The following is an 11,211-nucleotide window of genomic DNA, read 5'->3' as shown; positions in this document are numbered from 1 at the left end:
TGGGGGAATCTATGCTTATAGGTCTTAGTCCTAGGCCCTGGCAATAAGATAGCCTTTTAGCACGAGAACCTCACTGCCATTTGCAGTGATGTTTAGTCCCCTGCAGAGAGAAGCCGAGGTATGCTCAGGGACACTGAGGAGATGAAGGGAGGCTGAGAGAGTCTGAGAGCTCTGGGGAGCCTCCGCTCAGGGGCCACCTGCTTCAGGACAGCCTCAGAGCTTCATTAGGTAGACCCTGGGATGACTAACAGCACAGCGCAGTCACTTGGCTTTGAGCTACTGCCCTCTGTTGCTTAACACACTATATGAAGAAGACGACTGTAGGTTCACCCTCTGTGAACGGGGAGGGGTGGCACCCCGGAGAGCTTCATCTCCTATTCTGAGAGAACACAGTAGGCTCTCCGCTTTTGCTGTGGAATGAGTAGGAGTTGTCACTCATGCAGGGTCTTTGTGATCAGGGAGGGCTCAGGATCATGGCGGTGACACCAGGAAAGCAGGTGATGAAGGCACCATCCTGTGGAGGTGTCCCACTCTCTAGGTACTCTCTGGGGTTAGGAGCAGCAGCCCTTCGAATCTGAGGTTTGCATGACATCTCTACTCCTTTAGAACCGAGCGCCCTCACCCAGGGCTTACACGACAGTCCCCTCATTCTCTGGCACTGGATACTTGCACGGCCTTGAAGGAGACATGTGGTCACCTCACAGTCCTTTGCCCAGGACTACCTGTCCTTTCTCCCCACCATAGCTCTGCAACTGAGTCTGTTTGTGGTCCTGAGTGACCTCTAGACTCGCCAGGGGAGCTGTTTAGAAATACCAGGCTTTATGTAATTGGCCCGAATGCAGGGGTTGGGGGCACCCTCATTTCTCCAGCTTCTCTGATGAGAGCTGCAGCCCGGTCTGGAACAGGGCTTCCTGCCCCCGCAGCCAGCAGTCGGCTGGCTTTGATCTGCTCCAAGCAGCAACAGCCCTGGCCCTTTTCTCTCCCGCAGCGTCCCTGAGTTCCTTGCTCTTTGGTGTTCTGAGCATCTCTGAGCCCGCTCAGTCCTGATTTTACATATGTCCCAGCAGACTGTTGCCGTGCAAATTACAGAGAGCAGAGTCATAAAGAGAGCTCCCGGGAAATAAATGAAAAACAATCATTCATCCAAGACAGAGAAAAGAGGTAGAGACTCTCAGCCCCCAGAGAGGGGCCAGGGAGGGAGCTGAGAGAGGAGAGAAGGGCTGGATCCCGAGATGATGTTTATGTAAAAAGCTGCTGATACGGAGGGGTGGGGGGTGGTGGTGGTGAAGGAAGCATGCTAGCAGACACGGGCCAAAAGGGTCCCAATAATGATTAATGTTGACTGTCAACCTGACAGGATCTAGAATCACCCTGGAGACAAATCTCTGGCCATGTTTATGAGGGCGTTCCTAGATTAGGTTAATTAAGTTAGCCGCCAGACTGAATGAAAGAAGAAAGCAGGCCAAGTTAACAGCATTTAGCCTTCTCTACTTCCTGACGGTGGACATAGTGCGACAGCTGCTTCTGCACCTGCTCCAAACCTCCCCTGCTAGGACGGACTTCATCCCTTGAAATTGAGCCAAAGTAAACTCTGTGTCTGTCTCTCTCTCCCCTCCCAGATGGGTCTCACTGTATGACCCTGGCTAACCTGGAACTCATTATAGACTGACTTCAAACTCAGAGATCCACCTGCTTCTACCTCTCAAGTTCTGGGATTCAAGGCCTTGCCGACATTCCTTTTTCTTACGTAGCGGTTGTCAGGTATTTTGAAGGGTAGGGCAGAAGACACCTGTTAGGGAGGGTCCAGTATGCCCACTGTTCCGAGCTTGTGCCAGCCGGCCATGTATGATATTATCCAGATCAAAGTGGGCTGTCAGGGGGCTTGAGTGATGGCTCAGCAGCTAAAGTGCTGAGCAAGCCTGAATCCTGGAGTTCGGACCCCTGGAACCCATGCAGATGTTGAATGGGTGGGACAGCTGCCTGTAATTCCAGCCTCGCAAAGTTGAGATGGGATTCTCCCAAGCAAACTGGCTAGCGAGACTAGCCATCTTGGTGAGCCCTGGGTTTGACTCTTAGGAATGTTACCTTCTTGACTGTAGCCCAGTGGTTCTCAGCCTTCCTAAAGATGCAGCCCTTTAATCCAGTTCCTTATGTTGTGGTGACTCCCCAACCACTTAGTAAGTATAATTTTGCTACTGTTATGAATTGTGATATAAACATCTGACTTGCAGAATATGTGATATGTAAACCTTTGAAAAGATCATTCGAACCCCCAAATGAGTCACAGCTCACAGGCTGAGACCCACAGTGTAGCCCTTTGGGACTGTGTCCAGTGTTTCTTCCTGAGGAACTAGGCTCTTGCCTTACACTCTTGGGACCAGATATTTAGGACTTCTGTAGGCAAGGGCTCCTTACCACTTTTATACAATGCTGAGAGGCACCCCCATCAGCACCCTTGGCTTTGGGCAGAGGACTGGGACCTGACTAGAAAGATTCAGCATCTTATCTGGGGAGTCAAGTGCACCTTCTGGGGTTCAATGCATATACTTATGTTTTAGTGATGTGGAAAGCCTTGTTAACCAATAATCTTTAAGAGTTTAGGCATGGCTTTCTGGGACCAGGAGATAAAAACCTGTGCACTACCCATGTGCGCTCTCTGTGTAGCCCCCCCACCCCCGCGGTTGAACAGAGCTTGGATCTTCTGTTCCTGTTTCATGAGTTTTTCCCTTATAATAAATAAAATATAATTGTTTTATCCTTAGCTAGCCTGGTTATTTAGACATTTTAGTTACTTTTCTATTTCATAAGGCTTCATGACCAAAGCAACTTATAAAAGAAAGCATTTAATTGAGCCTATGGTTTCGGAGGATTACAGTTCATGACAGTAGTGCAAAGGCTTAGTGGCAGGAACAGCCGAAAACTCACATCCTGCTCCACAAGCAGGAGGCAGAGAGAGCAAACTCCGAGAGAGGGAACACGGGTTATGGCTACAGCAGTGATTCTTAACCTGTGGGTTGTGACCCATTGTGGAGGGGGGGGTCAAACGACTCTTTCACAGGGGTCACCTAAGACCATCAGAAAACACAGATGTTTACATACAATTCATAACAGTAGCAAAATTACAGTTGTGAAGTAGTAACAAAATTAATTTTGTGGTTGGGGATCACTGCAACATGAGGAACTATATTAAGGGGTCACAGCATTAAGAAGGTTGGGAACCTCAAAGACAGCCCCAGTGACATACTTCCTCCAGCAAAGCCATACTTCTTAGTCGTCCCCAAACAGCCACCAAAACTAGAGACTAAGTGGTCAAACATATGGGCCTTTAGGGCCATTCTCATCCAAGCTACCACACTTGGCCCGGCAGACTCGGAGCCCCCTGACTTGGTATGAGGTCTCTGCAGCACTTTGAGAGGGCTGGGAATATGGTGGAAGCTGTTCCTCCTACTGAGACACATTTTTAGTGTACCTGGGAATTTATCTGGGAGCTACCACTGGGAAAGCCCATTGATAGCCATAGATCCATTCCACGTGGAGCTCTGTCTGTGGAGTTTCTTTGATCATATGGTGGGAGAGTGTTGTGGAATATTTGTACACTATGTGAAGATGTATTACTGTGGTTGGTATAATAAAAAAACCGAATGGCCAATAGCTAAGCAGATTTCTACAGAGAGAAAGAAGAGGAAGAATCTAGGCATGGAAGAGATGCCAAGAGACCTGAAGTGGAAAAAGGAGGTATGATGGAAGAGAGATAAAGCCCCATGGTAGAATGTAAATTAATAAAAATGTGGATTAATTTAAGTTAAAAGAGCTAGTTAGGAACAAACCTAAGCTATAGGCTGAGCTTTCACAGTTAATAAGCCTCCATATCACTGTTTGGGAGCTGGCTGGTGGGACAGAGAAAGACTCATTATACATGGGGGCACATATTTCCATATAGAAAGTTTTTAAAAATAGGTTCCAAATACACAAACACGGAACTAAACACAGCTTTCTAGTCCTGCAGTCTTTCAGGCAGACCACAACATACGGAGTTGCAGCTCCTGGCTGCTGCCTGCAGCTTTGAGACAGCCAGTGTCATGTGAGCCCTGGGGTTAAGGCTTGACTCATGTAGTCAGTGAAGGCTGCAGCCCTCAGTAAAGTGGTCCAAAAAAAAACTTTAAAAAGATTCAGTAGAAAGTAGGTATATACAGTCATAGAAAAAAATAGTTTAAAAATAATACAGTAAAGTCTTTAAAGGGAGAGTAAAGTAATATAAAAGAAAAAAAAGTCACATAAAGATGGGAAATACCCAGGGTATCTGGATCTTGTATGGTGCTTTGTTGTCTTTGAATTTTTTGAATGATGATGATCAAATGGCAGCTGCTGAGAGACATTGGGTTATGAAAGGGACTACTGAATTAAACCAGCCTATATACTTTAGAGATGTCTTAGCTTCAGAATGGAAGTCAGGAAATGTGTTGCATTGGGGGAGTGGTTATGCCTTTGTTTCTACAGGAAACAAAAAGTTATGGTTCTCTTCAAAATTAATAAAAATCAGATTTGATTGGGGGGGAGACTCTTGCAGGGAACAGGTCTCTTTGTCCCATCCGCCGGCTAGCTTGCACCCAAAATAATCACACAGAAACTGTTTCCATTTAAACACTGCTTGGCCATTAGTTCTAGCCTCCTATTGGCTAACTTTCACATCTTGATCTAACCCATTTCTATTAATCTGTGTTCACCACAAGGTCGTGGCTTACCGGGAAAGATTCAGCATGTCTGGTCTGACAGCTCCATGGCGGCTTTCTGTCTGCCCTTCTTCCTATCATTCAGTTCTGTCTACTCTGCCTACCTAAGTGCTGCCCTATCAAAAGCCCAAGGCAGTTTCTTTATTCAACCAATGAAAGCAACACATTGACAGAAGAACCTCCTATACCAGGAGACTTCTTGAAAATCTTTGCTGTAGCCTTAAAGAAAGAAACCAAGGAAGACTACAGGACAGGTGATGTATATGCTGATCTCTCTACTGTGGGAATGGTTCTGAGACTGGATGAGATATAATAAATCTTGTTGGCTACAGAGTCCTCATGATTTCATATGGCATGGATAGAGATTTGGTTATACAGTCCAAATGAGCTCAAAAAAGTTGACAAATGCTTTTTACCTTCTCAGACATAAAACAGAAAATCATCTTTAGCTGACTTGTACACATTACATATTCCATACTTGTGTTAATGTGGACAGATATGCTACTTTTAAAAGTTTGGGTGTTTTCAGAACAAAAGAACCAGTCACCAATGAAAACCAGTAGTCAAGGTTGTCCAGCCTCTCAGAATGCCTCTGTTGTAGTTTCCTCAAAATTCTGTATCCAGAACAACTTCAAAGCTGCTAGCTGAGACGGTCCAGGCTCAGTGACTACTCTATCCAGGAATTCAGATAAGCCCTGCCCTCTCCCATTACACAGAGACTGGACAACCTATGTTACAGCTAGTTTTCCCAGGACTTGATCATTATCTCAATTTTCTCAGGGTGCCCTAAAGATGCTATTGCCTCCTTCCCAGACAACAGGGAGAAAATTTAAGAACATGATATCCAGCCAGGCGGTGTTGGCGCACGCCTTTAATCCCAGCACTCAGGAGGCAGAGGCAGGTGGATCTCTGGGGAGTTCGAGGCCAGCTTGGTCTATAAGAGCTAGTTCCAGGACAGGCACCAAAGCTACAGAGAAACCCTGTCGTGAAAAACCAAAATAAAAAAAAAGAATATGATATCCACATTCCCAAGAGGTGGGGGAGATAGTTTTGGTCATTCAGTGGGTTATAGATGTTTGTCATCATTTAAGAGGGTTGGTTGCAAATTGTTACTGGTCATGGTAAGGGAGGAAACTAAGCAAGGGAAGTTGGAGTCAAGGATCTCTTTCTGAAAAGAAAAAGAGGGTGCTGTGGGACAATGATCTTGTAACAATTAACAGTTATATTGCTTTAATAAAATACTGTTTGGCCAGCCAGTAGCCAGGCAGGAAGTATAGGTGGAGTGACCAAGCAGGATGAAGAGGTGGGGCAACAAGAACAGGAGAATTCTGAGAAGAGGAAAGACTCAGTCATAACCCAGACACAGAGGAAGCCTTGCTGATAAAAGGTACCCAGCCACGTGGCTGACACAGACAAGAATTATGGGCTAATGTAGGATGTAAGAGTTAATAAGAAGCCTGAGCTAATCAGTCAACCAGTTTATGATTAATGTAGACCTCTGTATATTTCTTTGGGATGGAATAGCTGAGGGACCAGGCGGGACAGAAACATCTGTTAATAACAGGGGGATATGGGAATGATAGGATAAAAGAATACTACTCTTTCAGATTAAAAACAACTACTAGTCTCAAATACTTTACATTGGTATGGATTTTTGTATATTGATACAAATTTTAGGTTATTTTTGTTACAACATGCTGGATATGTTTCTACTCTTGTTTAAGGTATTGTACCTATTCAGATCATTTAAAAATATAAAGTTCTAGTCTTTGAAAGTTATTATTATAATCCATTTAGGATAATTAAGAAGCACAGGTTAATAGTCATCTATAACAATAAAATTTATATTAGCTATATCTTCAAGGTCATACAAAGACATTTTAAATAGATAGATGGTCTCTAAAACTTCAGAGGATTACAGAATATGGCATTTAAAAGTTTTAATAACATAAGGTTTCTCATGACAGTGAGACTTATCTGCTCCTGGAAGCACCAATTTACTTCAAAAACTGATGATGGGCATTAAAAATCCTTCATACAGAGTTTGCTTTTATTGTGGTAAGCTTATCCACTGGGCAAGAAACTGCCCTTCCCTTGATTGCTGAAGGCATGCTGTCTAAATTGGACAAGCAGGACAAAAAAGAAGGCAATGGCTGAACTTTGTCAAGACAAGGAAGGGTAGTCCTTCAAAATCCCTGATTCACAGAAAAGTCTGTCAGATACTTTAGGCCTATAGGCCAAGCCAAAGATGGATGCCTCAATGTTGCAGAGTAACCTTGGGTGACTGTCCAGGCAGTCAGCTCTGTCTGTCATTTATATAGTTTTGGAAGTTGCTTGCTGTTTACTCAGATAATATATCCTTTTCAGGTCTTTGATGTGGTTGAAGACTAGATAGTTATAGTTATAGTTTTCCTTGTTACTAGATTCAGAAAAGAAACTTACAAAAGAGATGAAAAGTATATAAGGTTGGGAACATAAAAACTTAAACTGTTTATCTAAGAAAATATTTTGAGGTCTAAAAGGATAGTTTTGGGTTGGTAATGCAAGTTAGGATAGAAAGTGAATTAGGCACAAAACTTTGGACTTATATAATATACAATAGATAATGGAATTTTTTTCTGAATTTCCCAAATGCAAATGGACTGTACATTGTAAATATAATTCTTACCTGATAATTGTTCTTATTGTATATGTTACTATGTTAGAGTTAAAAACCTCTCATTTTTTATTTAGACAAAGGGGGGAAATGTTGTGGGATATTTGTACACTGTGAAGAGGCTTGTTGTGATAGATATAATAAAAAGCTGAGCAGCCAATAGGAGAGATAGGCAGGACTTCAGGCAGAGAGAGGATGAGGATAATTGACGCCTGCAGGGGACACCATTGAGATGCAGAATGAGTCAGACAGGCATTATGGGAGAGTGGTAAGAGCCCTGTGGTAATAAAAATACGGTTAATTTAGTATGTAAGAGCTAGTGGAAAAAAACATAAGCTAAGGTTAAGCTTTCATACTTAATAAATCTCTAAGTTATTATTTGGGTGTTGGTGATCTAAAGATAGTCTAGCAAGGAAGCTTGCTACAGGAGAGAGCTGGTTAGGGGTGGGAAAGAGAGCAAGGCCTTGGGAGTGGTGCTGCAGCTGGAGTTTGACTTGTTCCTTGACCATGGATTGTGGGTCGGTCAGCAGGTACCCTTGGTCTTTCCCACTGACTAGGCCAATGGTTCTCAACCTTCCTAAAGCAGTGACCCCTTAATACAGTTCCTCATGTTGTGGTGACCCCCAATCATAAAATTATTTTTGTTGCTTCATCATAACTCTGGTTTTGCTACTGTCATGAATCATGATGTAAACAATTTTTTGGAGATAGAGGTTTAGATTTGTGCCACTGTGCCCAGCTTTCATATGGGTACTGGGGATTTGAACTGAGGTCCTTATGCTTGCTCAGCAGCTACTCTACTGACTGAGTCACAACTCCAGCCTCCTGGTTAAGAACTTAGTGTTGGGCTGACACGATGGCTCAGTGAGTAAAGGTTCTTGCCACTAAGACTGATGACTTGAGTTTGATCTCTGGGATCCACATGGTGGAAGGAGAGAAATGACTCCCACAAGCTGTCTTCTGACCTCTGTGTGAGTGTATGACACCCCCCCCCCCATTAAATAAAATGTTAAAAATAAAAATGTTCCTCTTAACTGTCCAGACTTTCTCATAGTGGCCCACAGGCTGCAGTGGGATTGCTCTCTGTTGTGTTGAATGCCTCCTACAGGGTGGGGGCTTGGTTGCTGACTGATAGGTTTTGGGGAAACCATTAAATAGTGAAGATTCTGACCTAATCAATCAATCCCTTTACGGAGTCATAATATGGAGGCATAATTCAGAGATGTTAGAAAGTAGGAGGTGGGAACTAGTTGAAGGAAATGGGTCACTGAGGTCGCCTTAGAAATACATATCTTTTACCTTTTTTGGTCTTTCTGCTTCTTCTCTGCCATGAGCTAAGCTGCTCTCTGCTCCATTACAAATCCTTCTGCCAGGATGTTCTGCCTCACTCAGTACCCAGAAACCAGACTCTGGTGACCCTGGACTAAACCCTGAAACCGTGAGCCGCAAAGGCTTTTCTTCTTTTTAAGCCAATTCTCAGGTATCTTGTCATAGCAACAGAATGCCTGACTCCTCCTTTGGCTAATCAAGGCCAACCTGTGTGGGATCTGCAGCCCAGAGTCTACGGGCAGAAACCTGTCTCCCCTTAGGCAGAGACTGTCAATTTCCAATTAGCTGGAGCTTGGCAGGCAGCCCCGGGCTCCAGACTACACATATTAATGAAGGCACAGTCCCTGCTGGAGACAGCTTTGAACGAGAAGAGAAGTCAAATTAGGTTCCTCTCATAGAGGGACATTAGTCGTTGGTTGGCAGCCATTGGCTTATGTCTGGTGGGCACGGGTATTCCTTCTGGTTCGTAGAGTATTTCAACATCCTCCTCTGAGCTGTGGTGCTGGGAAGGAGAGTTTTACCCTTGGAAATGAGTCTTAAGATTTTGGTGTTTCCTTCTAACGGAGGCTAGCAGGAGTTATGGCAGAGATGGAGGCTTGGTTATACCTTGGACTTGGGGCAGGAAGCAGGGTTCCACAGGGTCATGAGTAGACAAAGTAAGAGGACTGGGGATGGCTTGCCCTTTGGAAAGATAAGTATGACCCAGACTTTGCAATGAGGGAACTGATCAAGCCTCAGACGGAACTGAGCCCTGAGCCTGTTTGCAGTAACAGGAGGAAGGGGTAACCGGAAACATCCAGTTCTCCATTTAGAAAGCAGAACAGTGATGATATGCCCTAGAGAGTTCCCCAGAAAGTCCCCAAGGAGCATCCTTTGCAAGCATCAAAGGCAAAGCCCCAGGGAGTGACAGCTTCCCTTGGTCAACCCGAGCTTGACAGCTGCAGACAGGATTTTTATAAAACCCAAGGAAACACCTGCTGAGAAAAATGGAAGCAGCTCCCTGGGGAGCCACGTGCCTGGTCCTTCACCTTCTCCTTGGGCTGCTTCCAGGCTCGGAGGTACCTGCAGTCAGTCCAGGCTGGGAGCCCTTCAGGGAAATACCCTGGAGGGAGCCATCTTGAAGGGAACCTCAGATGGACCTTCTTTTTTAAAAGCTAGACATTCTAACAAAGCATAATCCCAAAATACACTAAGTCGGTCCTTGATATTCCCATGATGGATTCTATGTGCCAGAAAGAACCCTTTCCTCCCTGAGTTTGCTTTTGTCAGGGTGTTCTGTCACAGTAACAGGAATGCAATGAGCAGTACTGCTGGGCCTTCAGGCTGTTTCCAGAATTTTGCTGTGTCGCAACGGCAAACCTTGTACGTAAATTAGGTTGCATGTGAACACGATTCCTGTTGCATAGATTCCAGAAATGTAATTGCTAAGTCAGAAGAATGCATAGTTTCAAATTTGATTGATTTGGGAAATTGCCCTCTATAACTGCCGTGCTTATTTGTAATGCCAACCAGCAAACTCTGAGTGCTGCTTCCCATGCTTTACCAAGAGGCTGCACGATCAGTGTTTAGAATTCTGTCATTGTGAGAGATAAAGGGTATTTCAATGTAGCTCAAAGTTTTCCTTACATAATGAGCATGTATGTGTGCTTCTGTTTGTATTCTGTGTGCAGACGTACGCATCATGTCAAGACAAAAGGAGGGCATGAGGTGTCTTGCCCTATTGCTTACTGCCTTACCCTTGAGACAGGGTCTCTCCCTGAACCTGAGGCTCTTTGTTCTGTCTAGGCTGGCTGGCTGGTGAGAGTCTCAAATCTGCCTGTCTCTGCCCTCAACACTGCATTATATACATTTATAATTGTGCTTGAACTTTTTGAGATTTATTTTTACTTATTTATGTATATTTATGTGTGTTTGTATGGATATATGTCATGCGTGTGGGTGCCTGCCGAGGTCAAAAGAGGGCGTTGGAGCCCTTGGATCTAGAATAACATTATTATGGCCCACCTGACATGGATACTGGGGACCAAGGTTGAGCCCTCTGAAAGAGGTCTACAGAGCCACCTCTGTAGTCTGCCACATCCAGCTTTCTAAAAACACAGTGTCCCATTTAGCTTTAGTTACCAACTTGACACATCTGGAAAGAGGGATTCTCAGTTAATTGAGGATTTGCCTCCATCGGATTGGCCTATGGACATCTCTGAAGGGACATTTTTTTGTTTGTTTTGTTTTTTATTTTTCGAGACAGGGTTTCTCTGTAGTTTTGGTTCCTGTCCTGGAACTAGCTCTTGTAGACCAGGCTGACCTCGAACTCACAGAGATCCGCCTGCCTCTGCCTCCCAAGTGCTGGGATTAAAGGTGTGTGCCACCATCGCCTGGCTTGAAGGGGCATTTTCTTAATTGCTAATTGATATAGGAGAGCCCAGTCTATTGTGGGCACTCCCATCTCTGGGCAGGTGGTCCTGAGCTGTAAAAGGAAAGGAAGCTGGGCAAGCCAGG

This window comes from Microtus pennsylvanicus, chromosome 10 (genome assembly GCF_037038515.1).
Source record: "Microtus pennsylvanicus isolate mMicPen1 chromosome 10, mMicPen1.hap1, whole genome shotgun sequence".
NCBI lineage: Eukaryota > Metazoa > Chordata > Mammalia > Rodentia > Cricetidae > Microtus > Microtus pennsylvanicus.
The sequence above is the reverse complement of the archived record's forward strand: the minus strand, read 5'-3'. Positions refer to the sequence as shown.